Source organism: Triturus cristatus, chromosome 1_1 (genome assembly GCF_964204655.1).
Source record: "Triturus cristatus chromosome 1_1, aTriCri1.1, whole genome shotgun sequence".
NCBI classification, from domain to species: domain Eukaryota; kingdom Metazoa; phylum Chordata; class Amphibia; order Caudata; family Salamandridae; genus Triturus; species Triturus cristatus.
In genome coordinates, this window is record NC_140579.1 from 1,237,904,829 (window position 1) to 1,237,927,460 (window position 22,632).

Below are 22,632 nucleotides of genomic sequence, written 5' to 3' on the forward strand. Positions count from 1 at the left end.
ATAATTAATGTAATGCTTTCAGAGTACTTGTGCGATGGTAAAATAGTTCACAATACATTGCTATGAAAGCATTCCGTAGGAGGCAAAAGGGTATACCATGGCCAATGTCATGAGGTGAGGGAGAAATAATTATTTGGGCACAGCCAAAGTCCACTCATTATATATTGGAAAGAATTGGAAACAATAAGTCTGGTAGACAGCTGTACTGTCAGGCAAGACCTAATTAAGACTTCTACGACAGCAGGCCTGAAAGGAACTTAATATGCTCTTTTGAAGATTGTCTTTGAATAGTGGGCTGTTATTACTCCCACTATACAATAAAATCTTTGGGGAAAAGCAGTACCGGATTCAGATTTTCAAGATTTGGGACTAAATCTAGCACAGGCATTCTGATCTCATTGTTGAATTGTCCTGATAATACCTTGAGTCAGATTCTCCTGTTGAAATAGGAGATATCTTAGGAAAACAAATCTGGACATCCTGTAAAACATCAAATTAATGATCGAATTATAGATTTTTTGGGTGTGATGTGATTGAAGTATACAATTACAGCAATAACATCAAGAGTGTGGCCCTTAGCTTCTGCCTGGGCAAGTAAGGGCTGTATGATGGAGCTGACAGAATTATGCATTTTAGATTTAGGAAAAATTGGTAGCAACATAAATCGCCAGCCTCCTTCCCGCATATTTCCCTAATTTTGGAGATTTTACTGGGGAGAATCAATAATATCATGTTTGTCGGAAGGCGGTGTGTAATACTCCTGTAGACAAATATGTAGTGGGCTGGCCCCACATGTTCAGGTGATAAAGTAGACGTAGCCGAGATGATTTTATGTAATTTATTAAGTCCATAAGTAGAAGTTACAGCAAGCTAGAACAAGCCCAGAACAAACCCCACCAGGAGCAGCCTCCTAGCTGTTCAGCCCATCTTCCCAACTGTCTCACACACACACAGGCACCGAAGCATTCCACTCACACTAACATTCTACGCGGAACACTCACACTGGCTGAGCAGTTAGGTACAGAATGAAAGGGAACATATTAACAAGAACTGAGGATATTACACATCCTCTCCCTTTACACTGAAAATTAACACGACCTAAGCTAAACTCAAACTAAAATAAAAACAACTATACACAGAATTGTACAAGAGATGTAAAGAGTCCATAAACCCATGGATACATGATGAAATACATCACGAGAGGGAAAACAGACACACTAAGGTGGAAGGAAAGATGAAAGGATAGATAAACACACTAACACCATCCTCCTCCTTTAATACTGAACAAAGAAAAATTTAAGAAGTGAAATAAGAGCTCACATAAAACAAGTGAGAATGACACACATGCCAGAAGAAAAGGTTAAACTTAACCCAGACTAAAATACAATGGGTAGAACGACACCCAAGGAAGTACTTCTCACGTGAGAAGACTGTGGCAAAAACCCAATATGCCACCCCTCATGTGAGGAAAACTATGGGACTAAAACCCAAGTGAAAAAAAAAAACATTGTTTGGGACCTACACCCAAGTGTACAGAATACGTCGCATGGGACTAACACCCAAGGACTTGTGCAGCATGAAAAACAGAATGCAGCACAGTGTGGCATCAAAAGATGGCTACCCACAAACACGACAACGAACATCGAAATGAAGGGACTGACACCCAACAACAACATAACAAAGATGGGACTGACAGCCCCTTTAAACAGAAAAATGGGGCTAATACCCATTCCAAATGTAAATAACTGTGAACGTGGGGTGATGGGACTAAAAACCAACTCCCATCCCTAGGCAGGGATAAAATATCTGAAACATGGGGTAATGGGACTAAAAACCCACTCCCATCCGTAGGCAGGGATAAAATATCTAAAAAGGAAATGGGACTAAAACCCACTCCTATCCCTAGACAGAAATAAAATAACTAGAATGAAAGGAAATGGGACTAAAACCCACTCCTATCCCTAGACAGGGATAAAATATCTGAAAACTTAAAGAAATGCGTGAATAAGAGACATGGGACTAGGACCAACTCCCATGCCAACAAAACATAGACGTGTGGAATGCCATTCAAAAATGTTGACATGTAGCAATAACAAAACACACTGTAAACCCATAAATGTCCTTTTCCTGTGAAAGAAAACATTTTTGCATTGAATCTTGTAAAACTACACAACAAACTTGTATTTCGAAAATGACAATGGTATGCCTGTCACCGCGATAATAAGGAACAGGCGTTTAACAATTCAAAGAGACGTGCCACCAGAAAGTACCTCGAAGACTTGCCACCAGGGCAATGCTGCTAACATCATGGCAGAACATTTGCATATCTTCACGCAACCCTGAGGGGAAAGTAAGAGTACATGCGCTGCAGCTCGCGGACTGTTCAAAAGACGTGCAACGGTAAAAACAGCCGGCACTTACGAGACATGTCCCCCAGCACAGCGCCATACCAAACCGAGCCAAACTTTGCTGTTGTTTAACTCCTCAACCGATGACGGACTGTGTCATCCACCAAATCAGAGGCTACGCATTAGGCACAGAAGCAGTATTTCAAAGTACTCACAGACAACGGTCGGAACACCCAGCAGTCCATCGCTAATAAATGTAATGGCTCACACAGCTTGGTTGTATACATCTTGGCACCTCCTCCAATGTTGCAGTTGCGGCCGGGCAGCACGTGCAAGTCAGTTGATTGTTTGTAGACAAGTAGTGGAAAGTCGAAATTCACGCTATTTGGTAGTTAGCCAGACATAGACAGAGTTTGTAGATAGGTTGTTTAATGTCTTGCCAGACTCTATACATAAAGGATTTATGCCAAGACAGCCACAGCTGGTCGCTGGTTGGCAGGTTACGGGAGGGCACATTAAATGGACAATATCGTGCAAAGTAGAGTGCCTGCAACCGCCAACTCCAAGATGGCGGGATGCACAGGAGACGCATGCCGAGTGGCTCACGGCGCGCTCCTGCTGCAAAATGACCATATGCAGCCTCGAACATCAGAAACACCCAAGACGTCATGGAAGGTTGATGAGAGGCTCCACGCATCACGGTGGTGAAGGTGAGTTGCACGAGCCAATTTTCAATTTGAAATACAGCGTAACTGTAATCACAAACAGTCCTTGCAGCAAAGTATGAAAACCATAAAATGTAGTAATAAAATCTTTGATCACAATGTCATTCTCAGCCTTCAGTTTGACGAGGCGATCTAAATGAATGACAAACGTTACAACTGTAAAATCGCCAGTTCGCTAAATTTGTCAGGCACAGGTAAAGCTCGCACCAGCTAAAAGCTAGTACAAATGAGCACACGAAAATTTAAACAGCAAGTCCATAAACACGATGCTGTAGAAAACACTTTCAGAGTCCATGGGGTATTAAAGTCTATAGCGAGTGCACAGCCACAAATTAAAAACTGGATGCCTTTTGCCAAAGAAAAACATTTTAACCCTGCACTGGTGGGCAAAGACACAAACAGCCACTGATTACCTTGTTACTTGATGCACAAAATTCGTTGGTTGTGGCACAGTAGACGTTTTTGTTGTACTGCAGACATTTGTTGTGGCATAATTTTTTCTCCAAGATGTAAGCAGGCTTGAAACCGTATTTACTGGTGTTGTAGACACAGAGATGAAAACACAGCACGCCTGGGCTGGGGCTGTCCGGCGTATTAGACACTGGTGGGGCTGCGAGGTGTGCTTGACTGGTTTCTTGCTTGACTGGTTTGTTTTCTTTTCCTTGAGTTTCTTGATACTTGTTTCTTTCTTTTTGTTAGCAAATGTAGTAGGTCCTTTCCTACACGTAGTCTTGCTGTACTCCACATCCTTAGTTGGCATCCAACTACCTTTAGCGTGAGAAAAGCTCCAGATCGTCGCCATAAATGTAGTGGGTTGGCTCCACATGTTCAGGTGATAAAGTAGACGTAGCCGAGATGATATTATGTAATTTTTTAAGTCCATAAGTAGAAGTTACAGCAAGCTAGAACAAGCCCAGAACAAGCCCCACCAGGAGCAGCCTCCTAGCTGCTCAGCCCATCTTCCCAACTGTCTCACACACACACAGGCGCCGAAGCATTCCACTCACACTAACATTCTACGCGGAACACTCACACTGGCTGAGTAGCTAGGTACAGAATGAAAGGGAACATATTAACAAGAACTGAGGATATTACAAAATAATATCCACATTTTGGACAAATGTAAGAACAAAAGGTTACCCTGAGTAGCTTGATATTCATGGAAATGTTAGGGATGCTAAAATAGATCTGTTTTAAGTGATAGAGTCTTTCTTGATGCCGGGGTGAAGCTACCCAGGACCAATCAACACAATTCGCCAATTTTCAAAGAAAGAACTATATTTTAACCTCATATCCGCTTATTCTGCTGACTATAATGTTGCTAACACTGGCTCGTTTTGGCCTTTAGGCAAAAGAGTGATGAATCCCATGCTAAGGGTTGTGTTTGAATCCAGATGTCCTAATCTCTGGCCACACTGGACAGCAGGCTACATCAATCTTATGGGGCTTTGAGCTTTGGTGCGTCTGTGGGGTTTACATTTGTGATTATTGGCTATGATGCCTGAGGTGGAGAAGGTTGATTGGCAGGAGTGCAACACTTGCTCAGGGGTGTGAAATATAATAAAATACCTATTTGTCCATGGGGCAGGTTGCTTCATAAATCTACTTGCCCTGTACCAAAATCCGCTTGTCCCGTTTGTGCCATGTAGTGCTGTGACAAATTATGGCAGCAATCTCATTATATAGGAGCTCTGATATAGCCTCTCAGATTAGGCCAGGGCTCATACCATAGTAGGGTTTGAATACTAGCAATTCTCTTATTTTGCCACTTTTCTGAAGATCTACATACTGGAGCTGAAGACAGTGGTAAGCAATAGTTCCAGGATTTGAAATGCCCTTTAAATTCTGTTCAAACCTACTAACTTACATGACTTGAGGGTTTTCACCAGCTCTTCTCTAATCATTTCCCATACTGAGAAAGGTTGGAAATATATTCCTCACTTGGCCTTGGCGTAGTTTGCAGTGACCCAAAAACTCTGCCGCACTATGCGGAGTTCTGCAAGCGGTGGACAGCATTACATTGTGCCATTCGAGCTGAGTTTTAACACTGGGTGTTTTTTCCCCCGCTGTAAAATCAGCGCAAACTGCAAGAAGGCCCTTGTTCTTTTTGATGCTCGAGTAGATGTTCTACTTAAGCAGCAACTTCCTCAAAGTGAACGGAAGGTTTCTCAACATGAGCGATAGCGACCATCTGTGACCACTCGCATTGAGAAATCTCGCCAAGAGGTGGTTTGGAGTAAGATTCCTCGGTTGCCAACTTAACGTTGGCGAGCATGAGCAAGGAGAAAACTCAGCTATGCTGAGTTTTTAATAAATCTGGGCGCTACCTGGAGCGCAGAGTGGGAAAAACTGCACAAGCGAAGCGTAATTTCTTACCCACGCTTACTCCTGACAATGACAGGCGTAAAACTTCTTCCAGGGTTGGGAAAAAAGTAGTTGGAGAGAAAGTGAACTTGCAAACGTTCAACAAATTATCGCATAAGCAAATCTTCACATGCATGTTTGCTAGTGCTAAAATGCAGTTCACAAATATTTTCTAGGGCTACAATTTTTTTACCTACTTCTGTAAATTCTTGTGAATTCATTGAAAGCCGTGAATCTGCACTAATGCAAGGACATATACCAGGGGTACATTTTTGATATTTCTTTAATAACTTGGCCCTTAATTAGGTCTAGCCTTAACCAAGACCTTTTGTGTTTAGTAAAATTCTATCTTGCTCTGTATATCTATCGGCTGGCTTCACTATGAGTGACAGCATTCTGCTCTTTCACAAGGAGCAAATTGGGACACAAAGTAGTTTTGTTCAGGAACTAATATGGCAATGTGTGCTTTTTGAGACCAAAATGTTTTGTTGCTTTTTGCCAAAGCTTGTTATAATGGTGAGGGCCCGGCCTCTCCCACGGTAATAAGGTTTTACAAAAACCATGCCAAAACAAGAAACTCATTGACAAAACCAAAAGACTGACTACCAATTTCAGACCTACTGACTTTGCCAATGCATGTTCTTTTAATGTTTCCCATAATCTTGCTGAAACTGGTTACAACGATTTTCCATTAGGAATATATTTGGGAAATACTAGCATGCATCAACACATTTTTAAAATGATGCTGCAAAGAAATAGTAGTTTTGTGAACATTTTATTTTGAAAGCAAAGAACCATCCATCTTGCTTTCAAGCTTCTGCAAATATTTGTATCTAATCAGAGAGCATTTTACATAGCCTCATGCTGCCAAACTCTGAAAACGTGTGTACAAATGTTTATACTGGAACCGCTGTCAGTAGTGCAGTCCGAGCTTACAACATTTCCTTAGAAAGCTCACCCTAATAATAAAGCCTTTGCATTAATGAACCATAAATACAAGCTTGAAGTCAGAACATGTCTTTCCTTGATCATAATATGGTACTGTAAACTGGCAGCCAAAGAGTTTGGGCTGGAGGGGGTTGGGCCTAATTGTTCTATGGACAAAATACCAATGAAAACGGGTTGTCCTTGACTCCGAACAATATGTCCTCTGCGTCGGGCTATAGGAATTCCACACCCCTGCCTTGCTACTCTAGAAAGTGTTGGCCTTTGATTTCAAACATGTTTACTCTGCTGAATCCCTATCCAGGGTGCTTTTGCTCAGGGAGTATTTGACCACCTCTTATTAGCATATCTGGAAAGCTGGATAAAGGCTCTGTGGATAAAAGAATGAACCTTTCCTGTGTGGAGGTTACTTGCTAAGCTTTTTCTAAGGGTTTGTGACCTCTTTGACAAATTGGATATAAGATCTGTTTGGTTGCAGCTTTGCTAACCTGCCTTTTTTCTGTGATGAAGCTCTAAGTAACCTTACTCAATTAATCCTTGATATAAAACAAGGATTTTGCACCTACCTGCGTAGCATCAATTTATGTTTGGTCCCTCAATTCACAAACTCATTCTTGGTGTATTACTGGGAGGGGCATGAGTTTTTCTAAAAGTCGAGTGCAAATGCAGCTCTCTGATACCTTTTGCCCATCAGTTTGTGCTTGCATGATCAGGTTTATCAATTTAGTACCAATCTCTTCAATTTAACTTGCCACAGTAGTTTGACCACCAGTGCAGCCGATCTCGATCCAGCGGTGGAGATGGGGAGCCGAGGCCTGTGCATCCCTCTTTCAAAGAACACTTCCCGCTACAGGAACCCATCTGCAACTCATGCCGGGAGCCTCTACAGAGCAGCTCTGCCCCTGGCACAGATACGGGACAGAGGCAAGTGAACAGGAGGCTCCGGTGAGACCTGGATGGCCTCGGCTGCAGATGTGCAGCCAGAGACCCGAAGACAAGGGATGAGCCGGCAATCCTGCTGGGAGACTGACAGGCTTTGTTTGAGGGCTGCTGCGCCCTGCCACACACTGGTACTGAAATCCCTGCCCGCAAAGACCCCTGCAAGAGGGACGGGCGTGTCTGCGGGGCCGTGTGGGGCAGGAGCAGTGACGGGCAGAGGGAGGCCTCTGCAGTGAGACACAAGGTGAGAGGCCCATTTGCAGTGCACCAGGTGCCGCAACAACAAGGGAGAGGCCTGACAGCAACAAGGGCTGCCAGTACACACTGTCATTGTCTGGCCTGGGGCCTGCAGAAGTGCAGAAGAAGAGGACGCCGGAGGGCCTGGGGACTCCAGGGATGACAGAGACAAGGGCCCTCCTCCCCAGTGGAACTGTTCAACAAGAGAATATATGAAGCCATCGAGGGGGGTGAGGGTTCTTTGGGCCCGCATCTTGCACAGATTAGTCCCTACTACCCACGAAGAGCTGTGGGTAACAATATCATAACACCAGGGACCTAGACACCGGTGGGAGGGCTTTCCACACACCATAATTGAGGGCAGGAGAGATATAGACTATCACTGGCTACAGGTCATAGAAGGAAAACAGATGGCCCTGGCACATCCATTTGGCCACACACGATCAGCAGGCCACTGACCCCATGCCCGCATAAGGCCTGACAGAGAGACAACCCACACGCTGCTTGGGGAGAGGCTACCACGAAACGGCAGCATTGCTGTGGCAGCTCAGGGACCTAAACACACAAGTGGGGGAAATGCTTTGAACTTCCCCCTTGGAACTCCTTGCAGCGCATGAGGCACAAAGGAGCTAGACAGTGTAAGCCCCCGTGAAAGCCAACACTTGGCTGTTACTACACACTCAGCTGCTATGGCCAAGGATAAGGACTCGACGCCGCCAAAGCAAGGGAATATGGACAGAGATACGATGGTTGTGGGCTCCCAGACCGGGCTAGAAGAGGAGACGCCACCCATGTCTTACAACACAATGCTCTTCCAGGCCATACAATCTTCCAGAGAGGCACTAGAGGGGAAATAGGCGAAGTACGTTCTGAGGTCACCCTATTTCACCAGGATTTATGCAATATCTCAGCAAAAGTCACCCAGGCGCGATCAGAATATCGGAGGTGGAAGACACAACCCATGCTATCTGCAAAGAAGTCACGGACTGCACACCCAACCTGAAAGTCATTTCCTGGAGAGTGGACGACGCCAAAAATCACGCCTGAAGAAATAATCTACTCTTTGTGGGTTTTCCAGAAAGTGTTGTGGGCTCCAATGCAGAGTGTGTTCTGGAAAATGGCTGACAGACAACCCTCCCGATGGAGCCATTATCATCCTGCTTCGTTATTGAATGAGCTCACAGGATGTCCAACGTAAAACCGCTGATGGGAGTACCCCCAAGGCCATTCATCGTTTGGTTCTTAAACTACTATGACTGAGACCTAATATTTTGGGAGACACGCCGAGCTTGGGAGATCAGACACGCCACTTCTAAAATCATGTTATTCCTCGACTACGTCTGTGAAATACAAAAACAATGGCACACCTTTGGTTCTATTAAAACAAAACTGGGGGTCCTTCACATTCAATATATGTTGCTCTTCCCGGCGAAACTGTGATCACAGGTAGTTGACCACCATCACACATCACCAATGAGCAGGGCTCTCACACAAGGCAACACGGGTTAATCACTGATGATGTGTCAACAGGCTAGGAAACAAGATGAAAAGAGGCCTGGTGACCACATATCTTAGGAGTCTAAAACCAGATGTGGTCTTATTGCAGGAAGCACACCAACAGGGTTCACAGTGTTGGTTTCTAGGCAGAGGGGTGTACAAGACGTTAGCCCACACTGGATTTATCACAGGCTTCAGAGGGGTGGCCATTCTAATTAGGAAGACAACCCCCTTCAAAATAGTGGATTGACCCCAATTGACCATATGTAGATGTAAAAGGGATGTGGGGACGAAGGGATATCACCCCAGTTAGCGTTTTTGTCCCTCCCCCCCGACTCCAATGACAAACACTGGATAAGGTGGCTGAGATACTGCTAGAAGCTGGCTCCTCTACGCATATCATAGGGTGAGACTTTAATGACATAGTTGACCCTCGCCTAGGCCGCACAAGCCAGACCCCGGGGCGAAAGGGAGCCACACCACTGGCGGGGTTCCTATCAACCTTGGGACTGACAGACCCCTGCACCGCCACCACGTCTACGACTGTAAGTACTAATATGTTCCGAGCCCACACAAAGAATTCTCCAGGTTGGATTACATCCTGGCCCCGGTAGGGGGGCAGAAGAGATAGAGAGTGTGACTGCCTGGGAAGGGGTTTGTCAGACCACTCGTCACTCTGGCTCATAGTGGGGGAAAAATCTCATAGATCTAAGGCAGGATGGAGGCTACATGCATGGGAGTTAAAAGACTAAACAGTTGCTCACAAAATCAGAGTTGATAGGGAACTATACTTTACCAAAATTAAGGATTTGGTGTTGTCTGCTGTCACGTTGTGGGAAGAATACAAAACTGTACTCAGGGACAGGGCACAAAACATTATTGCTCACAAGAGGAGGAAAGAGGTCTGTGAGATAGAAGCCTTAGTGGAGAAACTGGTGGAGCTTGAGGGGCGACTTGGTGCAGAAACAGACTCCCTTATCATGTGTAAAATCTTCATAATCCATAGAGAATATCAGGCATTAGCGCACCAAGAGGTGAAGTCCTTGATTTTATCCACACAACGTTGCCTGTACGATGTGGGAGATAAAGCGGGGAGACTACTGGCATGGCTAGGCAGGAAGGAGGTAGCGGCATTGTGGGTACATACCATACAGACTGACAGGGGAGACACTTATACCTCAGTGCAGGCAATTGCCAAGGCATTTGCACGATATTACGCTGACTTTTATAAGGCCCATCCACTTGCTGCTTAGCCCCAGATTAGAGACTTTTTAAATGAAGTGACAAACCCCACTCTGACCTTCGATGACCAATTTGCTCTAGAAGAAGAACTTACCTTAACGGAAGTAGGGGCTGCCATAGGCAAGCAAAAACTAGGGAAAACCTCGGGTCCAAATGGAATAGCAGCTGAGCTCTTTAAGAGGAACGCCAAACTCCTGCCCTCATCTACTCAAAATGTTTGCAGAGGAAAAAGTGGAGGGTGTTCTCCCCCAGATCTCTGAATCACTACCATAGTGGGGATTCATAAATCAGGGAAACCCACTACGGACTGTGGTTCCTACTGCCCAATTTCACAACTGAAAGTTGAAACTAAAATCTTGGTCACAGTCCTAGCCACGTGGCTTCTGGCCATGATAACCTCCCTTATCAACAAAGACCAGTTGGGGTTTAGGACAAAGAGATCAACAAGATTCAATCGCCATAGGCTCTACAATTGGCTAGACACAGAACCAGGTAGAGAGGACCCTCATCTATTTCTGTTCCTTCATGCCAAGAATTTCAAACCCACACATAAACCTGCATTACCTTTGTGGTGGCAAAAGGGTGAGGAAATTATTACTGGTGACCCAGAGGACTATAGAAGACTAAAAGGGGCAGAAAGATGAATGGGGTGGGACAAACGGGTCACCCAAGAAACTCCACTGTGGTAAGGAACACGCCTGACTGAGATTGGGAAGTTGAGGGGCTTTTGGGTATGGGACATGATAGGGATTTCCACACTGAGGGACCTCTTACAGGACGGAGCCCTGATCACCTTCAGCAACCTCCATTAGGATAACCAATTGAGTGCCACTCAACAGTTCAAATAGATACAACTTAAACATGCTTGGATGGAAACAAGACATGGTAGATATGTCTGAATACGCACCTCTAGAGGGTTGACTGCTCCGAGTAGAAATAACAGAAAAAGATGTCTCATGGACTTATAAGACACTAATTAACAACATGCCCGATTTACTGACGTGCTAGAGGTCCCGGTGGGAAACCACTATGGGAGACATGGACGACATGGATTGGGAGGCGACACTAATACACACGAAAGAGCTAGCCAATAAATCAAAATTACGGCTGATCCAATTCAAGATCCTTCATAGGATATACTATGACAGGGCCCGCTTACATACATTCAGTAGGGCAGAGTCCCCCAACTGTTTGCGGTGTAGAATAGACAGCAGATCATACATACACCCTCTCTGGGAATGGCCTAATATACACGGCTACTGGACCACCATATTAGAGGAACTCAATGAAAATACTGGGAGAATAAATACCAATGAATCCCAAGTCCATCCTGTTAGGAATACTCACAGAGGTCGATATCCCTCGAGTCAAACCCCTCTTTTGGAACTTGGGCCTCATAGTAGCTAAGAGAGATGTAGCCAAGTACTGGGGTGCTACGGAGCCCCCCTCCCTTCAGAGAATGGAAAACGGGGATGGACCTCTACATAAGTGCTAAAAAAGTCACTAAAAGGCTAAAGGATGCCCGAAGAAGGTTTATAAGGTTTTGGGTCCCTGGCAGAAACACTATGGTATAGATATGGAGGTAACAGTTGAACGACCCTCATCTTCACAACCCCCGTGATGTGTGTGAGCAACTGGTGTAATGTATGGCCCTTATTAATATGCAACTACCATGATCATATTAATGCATTATTGCGCTGCTGCCTGTCTGATCAAATGTGCTTTCAGTCCTATGTATTTAGGGGCAGATTTATGTTGCACTTGCGGCACTTTTGCGCCGCCGTTGCGTCACTTTTGTGACGCAGCAGCGGCGCAAATCCTGCGCCATGGTGCGGGGCATTTACAAACGTGACGCATCTCCCAGATGCGTCACGTTGTAAAGCCCTGCGCCACATGTAGGCGTTCCAGGGCAGGTGGGGGCGTTCCGGCGCAGGAACGCCTCCTAAAAGTGGCTGAGTGAAATCTACAAGATTTCACTCAGTCACTTTTATGCCCATGCTGCGTCAAAACCCTGCGCCTGCTTGAAGCAGGCGTAAGGATTGACGCAGCATTGTACAGATAGGGCCCCCCAGATCATTGCTGGAGCTGCGTCGCGCTTGCGACGCAACTCCAGCAATGCGCCACTTTTCGGCACAGATGCGTCACGCATCTGTGCCGTTTTTGCCCCATGGTGCGCCGCATTATAAATGCGGCGCATCCATGGTGGCGCAGCTGTGGCGCATAATAACTGGCGCATCCCTGCTGATATGCAGGGATGCGCCAGTCGTCATAAATCTGCCCCTTAGGGTTTTTTAAAATGTGAAGTTTCAAGTAACTTGTATATTTGTAACTATCCACTCGAAACTTTATAAACGCATAAACAAACGTGATATTTGAATATTCACCAAGAATGTAAATGTCAAATTCTAATTATTGAGCAGTGATAATGTAAATGTCACTTGTATTCCGGCTAGTTTATACTGAAACACTTCAGAGAAATAGTGCTGAAATTACTGAATCATTCTCAGAATTAGCTACTATTGTGCGCATTTTTAAGGGCTGCAAGACCCATCTTAGCTCATTTGATACTCTCTGTAGATAAAATCTCTGGTACTCTTCATATAATTTTAGTGTAATATCGTGTGAACAAGAGAAAAGGTGCATTATACATTACTTTTGCCTGGCTCTGTATCCTTCCATCACCCGATGAGTTTACACAGATTTTAAATTAAAAAAAATCAGAATTGTGTAAGTTAATAGTTCACTCCTTTGTTTCCTGAACCTAAAGTGCTCCTTAACAATTCAGTCAAGTTTAAATAAGGAACATTACCTAGTTGTTATAAATGTGTCCTAACAGGCCCAATGCTTTATGAGTTCTCCACCATTGACACAGCTTCCCTAGAGAGTACATAGGGACTGAAACGGAATGGTGTATTTGCCAAAGTACCAGGACTTAAATTTGAAAATCTTGTATGTAATGCTTTCATCTATAAAGGCCATTCTGCAGATGCCCACTTAACTACAGAAAAGTTAAAACATTTTATGGTAACTGATTTTTATTGAATTTTGTAGCTCACACAAACACCTGCATAAATCTTAACAGGCTAGTGGGGTCTAATATTTTTAATATACATATTCGTCAATAAAGAGATTTAAACAAAGAAGAACTGTAAAATTTGGATGCACCAAATAGTAACAACAAACAAAGAAATACAGATCATCTATATAAAACACTTTTGGGGTGAGATATACAAGGTATAGCAAAAAAGACATTAAACATGAAGCAAGGACATGTCCTTTATGTCCTTCGATCATATTGACTTGATAGAGAAGGTGTATAACATACACTGTTCTTCAAATGTGCCAATTTTATCTCCTCTCTTCTTCAGTTTCGGAGTCTCCAATAATTGTGCTGAAGCATAAACTTGAGAAACAGGAACACCATCTCTTCATGGGATAGTTTCAGACAGGCTCAAGAGATATGGAAACCTGCACTTTAGACGGCACCAATTGTTTGAGAATTTTTTGTAGTTACTGTCTCCTTCCCAGTGAGCTTGGGCTGAGATCTGGAAAAAGTAAGAATAGGTGCCTCTGTCTCTTTTCTTTTTCCTTCATCATTTTTACAGATATTGAAACATGGATCTGCTCTAATTTTCCTAATCTGAACCCTTGTAATACAGAAATTCTTTTCTGTACTGCCCACCTTCCTACTCTGCTCCACCTCCTTACTCCTTTTGTGCTTACAACCTGGGTTTTGGGTTTAACTCCTCCCTTGATTTTACATACAAAATTGTGTTGTAAAATCTATCCCATTTACTGTGTAATATTTGTTACCTCGAATCTTTGGTTTCAATATCCCTTGAAACTTATTTTACATACACAGACTCGATTACTACACATCTCTACAAAAAGGCCTAACCAAATATGTTATTCTTCCTTTTCAGTCAATCTCCAATACTTCTGTTTGCCTTCTTTTTCACTTCCATGTCAGTCCTCAACTTCTCCACATCTACGCCAGCTGCGTTGGTTACCTGTTTTTGCAATTTTTATTTTAATGCTATCGCTCACAGAAATCTCCTTATCTTTGTGCTCTGATTTCTCCTTATGTTCCTTCTTGGTCATTGTATTTTGGTTCTGCGTCTTTTGTCAGCCTTCTGTACTACTTCTGCCTCTTCTAGGTTTCACTTTTTAGTAATTTTGGCTCCTTTCCAATGCAATCGACTTCCTTTACAAATGAGATCACCTCCTAGCTCGTGGGCCTTTAACTAATTATCAAAGGAGCATTTGTTGTCACTTTTACATAATATAACCCTAAACTGCCATCATTATTTTTTCTCATTTTGTACTGCTGTCATGCTTCTACATGGCATTTGGTAAAAGAGCGATAATAAAATAATAGATAAATAAATATTGAGGGGCTGATTGTGATGACAGTTGGACCGACATCGACAGCCTGTCAGTGGCGTTCCCACCGCTCTGATATCCGCCCGCCATATTACCAGGGCGGGCAGATAGGTGGTGGTCGGAAAGACCGACCGCCACGCATCCGACCGGTTCCTTGAGCCCACCGGTGCCTCGGAGGGGAATCATATACCTACATCGGTGGTGGTGCCTCCCAGGTACCGCTGTATGGGTTTTGAGAGGCACCTATGGTGCACCCCTACATATCACTGCACCGTGCGGCAGGCACTGCATGGTGCCTGCCACGTAGTGCAGGGATATGTCAGGTGTCCCCATTTTGCATGGCAGCGAATGCTGTAGCCAGCAGCACCTGCCGCAATGCAAATGCCATGATGGCAGTATTCTGATGGAGTATCGCTTTCCCTACTAAAAGTAAAACAAACTAAAAGAGATAGAAATGCTTACAGACCTAGATATGTTTGTAAACGGTTTGGCAGTCCTATGTTCGGTCTAATGATGGATGGCAATGGTCTTTGGACTCTGGTTTGGATATTATTGATTGCGTTAATGAAGAACTGTTGTTGCTTATGTGACAAATCATTTAACAACGGATCTTCTATGTAGGCATCCTCTATGTAGGCATTTTGGCTGGGTTCGCTTCTTGAAAAGCTTCAACAGCCCTGCAGTTTTGCTTCAGTGCTCTTGTTGCGACTCTTGACTCTGAAGCCTGATTTCTGAAAATCTTCTTGGAGTCTTCTACAAACAGTCAGTCTGCATCGGCAGTCTCTCACCTCAATTTATTACGACTATAATTAAAGCCTTCTGCAACATTTTCTGAGATTTCGGTTATTTTTGAGAATCCTCTGCATACTTTTGATCTGGAACAGGAGCTCCGTAACCATCAGGACGCCACTGGCTTTCTTCAAATTAGGAAGGAGCTGAATAGCTAATACTATATGTGACATGTTAAATAATTCAGCACCTCCCACCTAGAATAACTTGTATTTCTGCACTGACTGTCTGCAGCTCCGCTGCCTTTCCGCTTAATACACTCCGTACAAATACCGCAAAAGTACAAACATACAAGTAAAGATTAGGAGGTAGGTGGTAAATCTTCCAGTGAGTCTTTAAACACAGAGAATAGTTTAAATTGAGTAGCATCTTAAACACTAACTTTGTATATAATATTTCCTACCATAGTCTTGCCATTTCTAATCACTGTTAATAATGCATTGCTATTATCTATTATAATGGTACTCAGTTTACCAACCTTTGGAGGATGAAACGCTGAGTTTGCAGTGCTTAACATAACATGTAATCAATACCTCAGTATTCTAAATGGATCAACGTACTGGTTAAAGGAAAAACAAAAATGTACCTGAAAAGAACACAGTGGTTGCTGCAAGTAGATCATATTCCGACTCAGTCACACGAAGCTCCCCCATGCTTCTGTAAAATTTAAATAGTGGCGTAATGAACTCATCCATGATGTCTGCAATGAAAAAGAGAGTACTTAGTTTGTGAATTTTGGATGTTTGTTATGTCTATACTGTACAGTCAGAAATGGTTCTGTTGCCACAAAGGAAGGCGTTTATATTTATTAACAAAAAAAAATGCCGACATGAAATATATTTAATAATGACATTTTTTAAGAATTCAAACATTTGAATAAACACACTCCTGTATCAGGGCTCCTTCTTAGTCTCAATTTTCACCTTTCCACCTAGAGAAAGAATCAGAAACTGCGTCAATAGCGGTTTAGAAATTCAGAGATTGCGTGTATTCACTCTGAGTGACTAGGGCCTAGTCCATGTTTCTTCTTCCATCTTAGTCTCCTTGGCAGCAGTGACGGCAAACTACTTGCACATATTGCAAGTGTGTGCAACAGTAAAGAGAGAAACTGGTACCAAGGCAACCAAAATTAGATCTGAACTAATAAAATAGTGGTGCTCTAAACAATGCTGCTACTTCGTGTGTTGTGCGTGGGATCCCTAAAAATTAAGGGTCCTCTCTAACCACGAGTAAAAGGTAAGTTTTCCTTATCCTATGTGGTCGCACTTACGTAGTACTTGTGAAAGAACAGGTGATTACAAAAAACAATCAGGGCAGCTGACACATGATTCATCCTGTCCGACTGAACACGCCTGAAGTCATAGGGCCTTATTACGATGTCGGGCGGACTCCGTATCGGTATGGGAACCGCCCGACCATTGGTCGGCGGTTCCGCATACCTAATTACAATACGACTGCACATGGTGCAGTCGCAAACTCCCATTTCCCTATGGGAGTTCGTACCGCGGCCGTAAACCGGACGTAGCACATATAGAAATGGGAGTTTGTGTGAATCCCTGCACTGTGTGGCAGGCACCTCATGGTGCCTGCCACACAGTGCAGGAATTCACAGGGACCTAACTCTTGAAGTAATGGAAGAAACTAAGAAATTAAAGAGTGAGGTGTATAAGTGAAGGTGACATCTATCTACGCCCTGTAATATGAAAAAAGTGTAATCTGAACTCTCCATCAGTTAAAATAGAGTTGTGAACATCTATCACACATATCTTTTAATTTTTACTAGAGTTCACACTCAATAAAAAGAAGGCATGTTTAGACCATTTTAACCTGAACGGCCGTCTGTGTAATTGGGTTCGGTTACATTTTTTGTTCTGTCAAGAAAGTGCAGATGATGACAGAGTGAGTAAACTGGTGAGTACCAACCAGTAGCTCTATGGATGGTGCTTACGTGGCACTTTCTGACCCACCTCACATTTTTCAGTTACATTTTGTTAGCTCATTAGGAGACCATTGGCTGATGGGATTTTGACCTGCACTGGGTGGTTGATGAGTTTTAATTACCCTCTTGTTCTTCTTATTTGATAGATCATAGGAGAACCTTAACAGCAAACTGCTGCTGTGAGAGTGCCTGCAGCATGTTCCTACACAGTGTGGCATACACAATCTTGTGCATGCCACACCGTGCAGGAACCAGGGTGCAATTCCAGGGGAGCACAACACGTGCTGCCCCGCAAGCTCCCCCATTCCCAGATTCGCCCTGTTACCTGCATGTCTGCCACCCTTTTCATGACGGGGTCTCCGCCTTGAAAAGGCCGGTGGATATGCAGGTCGTAATATGCTTGTCAGTGCCAGCAATAGCACCGCCCGCTTATTCAGGCCTTGTTACACCCACCTGTGGGATCCTGGCGAAGGTCCTGTGATGGTCCCACCGCCACCATCATAATACGGTAGGCAGACCCGCAGTGGTGATAGTGGTCGGACCGTGCTCGCGAATACAGCAGTCATAGGACCGCCTTACTCTTAATAAAGCCCTTAAGTTTTCCGACAATTTATCTTTTTAGTGTTGATATGCCGTGGAGTTGGCCTGTTGCCTTTTCAAAAACATTTGGTATAATATTTTTAAGTATTGTTCCTGTTGGGTTTTGTGAGCGCGAACTGGGCTTTTTTAGGACCTGTAAAATATCTCTGACTTCTATTTTTGTAATATTAGTGGGATGATTATATTCCCTAATGCTTTCAACTAGTTCATTTTTGGGGGTGCCCTGCCTTAGCATGATTTTCAATAATATTTGGTGCAGCGTGTTTTTTCACTGGTGCTCCTCTCCTTAGCAAAAGTATATCCTCTATTATTTGATAACAGCTTCTCATTTTGGATTTGATGTATTTTGCTGTTTCAGACATTTTATCTGTGGGTTATTGAGTGCAGAAAATATACATTGATCACACCATAAAAGATAACTCCGCTGGTGTGTGGGAAATTAGTTTTACTTTTTCCAAAAACAAACTCCCGCTTTGGGTGTTTGTTTTTGAAAAAAGTGAAACATAAAACTTTGGCATGTTTGAGGAGCTGGTTGTCAAACTTTTACAACAATCGCTGTGACGGTGGTTCCTGACAATGTTTAGAATTATCAGTATGGCTGGTGGACAACTCTAAATTTGGCGGGCGAGATGACCGCAGGTTTGGCAAGAGTAAAGTGTTCTGCCATACCTACAGAATTACCTTTGCCTGCCAAACTATAAATCAACCCCTCAGTTTGTTTGTAATATTGAGGGATTCATTGATGTGCTGCAGTCTTCTTTTATATGTTTGCAATCCGGCAGAGTGATGCAGTCAGTCCTGCTGTAATTCTTTTAATTTTACATTAAGTTGAATTTAATTGGTTTGTTGGAATTGGATTAGATTTTCTGGCACCATTAGTTTTTTCGTTATTTATTTAATATTTTATTTTGACTTAGTTTTATATGTGCCTATAAGCTGAATGTAATATTTGTTTTATTTATAATCATGTTGAGTTTCTGGTGTTCGATATTTTGGTTTGCGGGATTATTCTTATGTTTCCATTATTTTACTATGAATATAAGATTTTTTTTTTTTGCTTACAATATTGTCGCATTTTAGATATTTTGTTCCACAATATATTTCTCATCAATATTTGTGTGTCTACTGTTTAAATTTAGAGTCACGATATTTAGGTTTTTATATTTTTTAGCCGATATTTGTGTATGTCAATATTGTTTTTTTTCAGTGTAGTGTCATACAACTAATGTTACTGCTATGGTCATTGCTGTGGTGGATTTTGGGGTACATGTGGTCACTATGGTGGTGCAGGCAGTAGCTAATGCTTTGGTAGCAGATGTCACTGAATTGTTCCTGCAGTACTTATAATTATTATTGTGCATGCTATTGCTTCTATTTTGGCAATTGTGGGTGATGCAGTTTTTTCTAATTAAGTGGAAGCTCGGTTAACTCCTGTGGTCCCATTGTGGAGGAAGCTGTAGTCACAGCTGTGGTTACAGCTCTTGTGCTTGGTGCTTATCCCCATCTGTTGTGGCAGCTGCGGTCACTTTTCTGGTTAAAGTTGGGTTCCCCGCTTTGGGTCTTGCTGTTATTATAGCTGTGGTCACTGCTGTTCATCTGCTGTGCTTCTAGTTGTTGATGCTTCTTTGGTAAGAGCTGTTGCCCCTGTGTTCCTGCTATTTTTGTAGCCCTGGCCCTGCTTTTGCAGCTGTGCGCACTGATGTGGTTTCAGCTGTACTGGTAACCATTGTTACTGCTGTTGTCTCTGCTGTGGCGGCAGTCATGGTTGTGACTGTTGCTATGGCTGTGGTTACTACAAACATGGTTGCTGTGGACCCTGTTGTACTGGTAGCTGTATTTGCTGCTGTGGTCACTGCTATGCGTCCGGCTGTTGTTACTGCTCTGGTGACAGCTGTTGTTGCTCCTGTAGTTCCAGCTGTGGTTAAGAATGTTGTTGTTACCGTGGTTTGTTCAATAGAAACTGTGCTCGTTGCTGTGTTTTCTGCTGTGCTGGTAGCGGTTGTCTCTGCGTGATGGCAGCAATAGTTGTGTCTGTTGTTACTGCCGTGATTGCAGCTGGATTCAATACTGTGGTTATAGCTGTCTCTCCTACTGTGGTTACAGCAGTAGTTGCTGCTATAGCTGCTATTGTGCTGGCAGGTGTTGTTGTTGCCATGGTCCCTTTTTTGAGGTTAGAGTTGTGTTGGCACCTGTTACAGTGGTTCTGCAACAATTTCCAGAGTGGGGGTGCTGTCATCAATGTTACATCACTGAAGTCATACGGACTGTGAAAAATCCAAACATCACACAAGGAACAAGTGTAACAAATGAGCCACACATTCCATTCAGCAGGAGAGCGATAAGGTGTGGTATGTAGCCAGGGGTGCATTTTGGTGGACATTGTTGCCACTATATTACTAAAGCATGGTATGGCAGTGCACTGTCATTTACAGACAGCACATTTTCCATTGAAATGCAACAAAATTCGTACTGACATGCAGTTTTACCAATAAAACTATATAGTGCAAAAATGAAAATGTGCAAGAATAGGGTTTCAGCAAATATGCATCATTTGCACATCACCAAGTGACTTGATTTGTTTTGATGCTATTGAAATCTTTGTTTCACCACACTTCAGAATTACAATTTTGTTTTACATCATTTGTGCTTTCCTTCTGCTGATATGTTCTGAAATATCTGTACAGTTTATTTACAGTATCTAAATGTTGTTGTGTGTTAGAAAAAAACTGTCATCTTACTGTCTTTCCAGTCACACTCCTTGTACCCCAGCAAGATTGTCAGATAGTTCACTTCACAAAAACCTCTAATTTTGCAGTCAGAGAAAGAAAAATGTACACTAATCTACATGTTAAAAGAATAAGCAGCAACATGTCAGAAGAGATAATCTGACATCAGACCTCTGTCTTTTTTCTTCTTTATCTGTTTTTTATTGTTTTCTTTGTCTCAACACTGAACAAAATAGGTATACATTGTACAGTACAGTGCATCACATATTTTGGTTACAATCATTGCACACATGTAACAAAGCAACTCGTATCTCATCATTCAGTGAATTATTTTTGTTGTGCGTGCTATTAGTTACCAGTTGAATGTTCTGCCTGTCAATTGGCGTGTGTGTACCATTATTGAGACTGTTCACTTGGGAGGCGGGCAGTAGGATCGAGGACAACTAAAGTGTAACTGGGGTGGGGTTTAACTTGGCATGGTACTTTTAATAAGTTGATGCAATACTCCCCAGGTCTCCACAGTGATTGGCATGAATATGCATCTGTGTTGTGACATGCAGGCTCTGCTTAATGTGTATGCGGTGGTCACTTATTTGGGTGCATTCGTTTTGATGTCATGTATGTGAGATGTCTCTTTAGTGCGTGCATAGATTCTATATTGTCTGTTGCAATCTCAGGTGCGATTCCAGGGGTCTCATCCCTTTCCAGTAGCTCTTGCAAAATTGTGTCCCAGTGCAATGCGATTGGTGTTTTGCGCAGTCCCAACGTGCCTTCTCTATGCAGCACAACACTTTCTGCCTTGGCCCACACTTGTAATGAGCATTTCCAAGCGAGTGCGGCAGGGGTTTCAGAGGAGCACCATCTTTTAGTGATCAGTCGTTTAGCTACGATTAACCCCACTGCATTAAAACAGGAGGTTACTTTTTGTTCTTTGGTACTAGCGTAGAGATGAAGTAAACAAGTTTCCCAGCACAGGGGTATCGAACGGCCTGTGCATCGACTCAATGATGACACCACTGATTCCCAGTACTCCCTCAAATGTGGGCAGCTCCATACGTCTGCAGTATGAAATCGCGTGCAGGCAACATCTGCGTTATAGTATTTATTGATTTTCGCTGGGGTAAGATATGCCCTTTGAGTAATAAAATATTGTATTTGGTGAAAACGCATATTGCGCGGAACACTATTTGGCTCCTCCAGCACCCTGCTTCATTCAGCATCCGTGAAGGGTTGCTGTAGATCTCTTTACCAGCTTGCCCGTAAGGGGAGTATCATTGTCAGTGTGTGGTGCCTGAAAGAGGCGGTGAGCCATTTAATTAGGTGACATCCCCGTCCCATGACGTGCAAATATTGTACAGTCAAATGTGTTTGGGGTTCTCTTGACATGTCGCCCCAGTGTTTATTTAATGCCGCTATAATTGTGTACTGTATGAGGAATGGCTCCAGTTGGAACCCATTACTCTCTGCCATAAAGGCGCATGACATCGGGTTGCCCTCATGATATAGATCTCCAGTGTCGTGAATCCTGCCATCTTTTAAGTGTCGTAGTTCGTGAGCTTTGTTGGTTGTGTGACCTCTAGGTCCATAGTGGAAGAGCGGGGCGTATGGTTTTGTGTTTCACGTGATGAGCAGGCTTCTGCTGTAGCATCTGTACCCTACACGCAGCAGTAACTGTGTTGGGGTTTTCTGCTTATTGCTTGGATAAGATATTGAAAGAAGGACCTGATGGCAGTAGGTGTGTTGCAGTGTCTGACTGTTGAGACTCAGAGAGTCACCAGGCCACCCACTCCAGTTGCGCTGCAAGATAGGATTGTTCTAGGTTAAACAGTGCGAGCCCTCCCAGATTTATCGACAAATAGAGTTTCAGTAGGGCAACTCTGCTACAAGAGGTCCCCCAG

General features: G+C 43.4%; 1 pseudogene; it reads right to left on the bottom strand.

Annotated features, from left to right (window-relative positions):
• LOC146871894 (bile acid receptor-like) overlaps window positions 1-22,632 on the bottom strand; it is a 373,335-nt pseudogene that overhangs the window by 4,206 nt on the left and 346,497 nt on the right.